At 38.1% G+C, this 3,145-nt stretch overlaps 1 non-coding gene across 1 annotated transcript; it reads right to left on the bottom strand.

Annotated features, from left to right (window-relative positions):
* Positions 1-2,760: 2,760 nt before the first annotated feature.
* On the bottom strand, positions 2,761-2,867 carry LOC141645670 (small nucleolar RNA R71). Its single transcript, XR_012545147.1, has one exon. It is a non-coding gene; the product is annotated as a small nucleolar RNA R71 (small nucleolar RNA).
* Between the last annotated feature and the right edge of the window lie 278 nt (positions 2,868-3,145).

Raw genomic sequence — 3,145 nt, forward strand, 5'->3', positions numbered from 1 at the left:
TTTTTAACTATATTATATAGATTTATATAGTCACTTCATCTCACTCCGTCCCAATTTTTTTTACATTAATTTAAATACTCTCAAAAAGAATATAAATGAAAAACAAAATCTCTAAAATAACCAAATAATCAATCACAAATATAGAGCGTATAGTATATCAATATGTGTAGGAGATTATGTGGACATTATGAAAAAGTTAGGTGACATTTATCGGTGTCTACGAGGCATTAAAATTGATGTTTCAAGTAGCCTTTTAATAAGATTGTTGATGTGACCATAATTAGAGCACATTTAGTCCCCGAATTAGCCTTGTTCCCATGCTTTTTAGTGCATATTTGGGTCATTTATTGTCTTTAGTTCTTTGTTTTGCATATTCTTTGAGGTTTTGTGTCCTTGGTAGGAAAGGAGTGCAAACCTTGCATTTTCATGGCAAAATGAGGCTAAATTGATTGAATTCAATGACCAAGCATCAAGGAGACACAAGATTAGAAGGCCTTTGTACATACTATAGTAGATGGGCAATGATGAGAAAAGATCCTTGCATCCCCGAGGAAATCCTCAAGGATTTTATGAAGAAAAAGGAAGAAAAGAAGAAGGAATGAGACTGTTTGACAATCCGTGCGGATTGCCCTGAAGACGCCCGTCCCTCACCCACAATCCGAGCGTCTTCCTCAGCTGGACGCCCGGGCAAAACCTCCACAAGACGCCCGTCTTCACCTCCGGACGCCAGTCCAGAAGCTCCCAAATCCGCCCGTCCCATGCCAAAGACGCCGGATTCCCGACAAGATATTTCGTCTTCTACAAGCTTCAAGGAAGGATGCACATTTTTTTCTAAGACCGGCGAAAAAGAGACCGGAGTCTCCCTAGAGACCGGCGATTCCTCAAGGACTTAATCGTCATTTAAGCCCTTAGTAAACCCTAATTTATGTACCTAATCCCCACTATAAATACCCCATTAGTCTAATTAGAAGAGCATGTTCTTCTTAGCAATCTTTAGTGTAGTTAATATCAATCAAATCTCTCTTTAATCTTGTAATCAACATTTAATCAAGTTTTAATACAAGTTTTATTTCCTTAATCTCTCTCTTGTTCATCCTTTATTTTGGGTAATTGAAGATTATTTGGGTTATTATTGGGAGATTGATAACCTTCCAATCAAGCATCAAGTACTTCTTTTATTCTTTTATTTATTATTGGAATCATTAGTAGGTATAATTCTCTTAATCCATTTTTAATTATTGTTAATCATCTTCATTTATTCATCATGTTTTACTTTGTTGGTATGATTGACAATCTTGCTAGCATGTTCAATATGATAATGAGTGAGTAGTTTCCTTAGCTAGGGTTAATGGGTAATTAGGGGAAACCAACGTGGGGAATGATTCATGCTTAAATTATTATGCTTTCATAGTTTATTTGCTTGCTTGTTGTGATCTCAACTTATGCACATGTTATGTTTGATGAAATGCGAGCCTATGAATCCTTGCATTTTTTACCCATCACCTATCTTTTCAAAGAGACTTGTAAGACATAAACCAACTCGAGTCTCATTAGACCATGCATATAGTTGAGTAGGGAAGATTAAGTCGACTTATAGGTGTTGTACAATCTAATCGATTCGGTTCCGGGACCCAAACTTTCCTAGGATTGTAAGACATAAACCAACTCGATCCATCACAACAATAATTGCTTGCTTATAACTTGAGAATATGTTTGTATGATCAATTCCCATGAATCCCCTATAACCCCATGACACCCTAGTGCCTTTTATCAATTGCTTACATCCCTTTTAATTCATCTTGCTTGTTTACTTTCATTGCTATTTAGTTTAGTGATCTTCTACTTAAACCCCAATTGTGACACCCTTAGACACCACTAGTTGCAATAGAAATCTCATCTCAATTCCCATCCCTTGGGATCCGACCTTTACTTGCCTCTTTACTAATTGTAGAGTTGTTGGTGAAGTTATAAATTGTGTTTTGGTCTAGGTGCTCCTAACGACAAGTACTGAAAACTAAATCCTCACGAGGGATCACGACCAAAAATGGCGCCGTTGCCGGGGACGGTGTTAACTTGATTTAGATTTTCTTGTTTTGTTATTAGTTGTGTCTTTCTTTGCCTTGGGGAAGTAAAACTCCTCAAGGTTTGATCTAATTATTTTCGAGTTGTTTGATATTTTGCATGTCTAGAAGATCACAAGGTAACTTGTTACCCTTTGATCACGAAATTGAAAGGACTTTGACAACCAATAGAAGACTTGCTAGGAGAACTTTGAGAGGTATTGGTGAGGTTGTAGATATCCAACCAAATACTATTGAGTTCATCAACCCTTTTGCAAGAGAAGGTGAGGAGAACCCAACACAAAATCCAACACAAAATCAACCCACAATGCCTAAGTTTTCATCACATTCCGTACCCACCGAGGAGAACCTACCCAATGGTACTCCCACACCACAACATCTAACCGGAAATTTTATTGCCAAATCCGCATTTATCCAATTAGTCGAAAGAAGCCAATTTGGGGGGATGCCTAGTGAAGACCCTCACTCTCATATGGAGACTTTTTGCGACTATTGTGATGCGATTTCTCAAACCGGTGTAACTCAAGACCAAATTCGATGGGTCTTATTTCCTTTTTCTCTAATTGGCACCGCGAAACAATGGTTAAAAGGCCTTGATAAGGCTACTCTCGGAATTGATTCTTGGAAGAAGTTGGCTCTAGCTTTCTACACAAAGTTTTATCCACCGGAAAAGACTAACATGCTAAGAGCTCAAATTACGGGCTTTAAGCAAAGAGATGAAGAATCCTTGTATGAAGCTTGGGAGCGATTCAAAGGAATTTGTCGCTCATGTCCTCATCACGGACTTAGCGAGTGGTTCTTGGTACAACAATTTTGGAACGGTCTTTATGAAGATTCAAGGAACATTCTCAACATGGGATCAAATGGAATGTTCACCGAAGTTGATGACAATCAAACTTGGAAGAAAATTGAGGAAATGGTGGTCCATAACTCACAATATAGTAGACCTCGCAACGCTACTAGAGGAGGAAAGCATGAAGTGGACTCCATTACTCAATTGGGTGCTCAACTTAGTGCTCACATTGATACTATCAATTTGAAGTTTGAAAAAGCTATGGCTAGAC

This window comes from Silene latifolia, chromosome 2 (genome assembly GCF_048544455.1).
Source record: "Silene latifolia isolate original U9 population chromosome 2, ASM4854445v1, whole genome shotgun sequence".
In the NCBI taxonomy this organism is placed as follows: Eukaryota; Viridiplantae; Streptophyta; class Magnoliopsida; order Caryophyllales; family Caryophyllaceae; genus Silene; species Silene latifolia.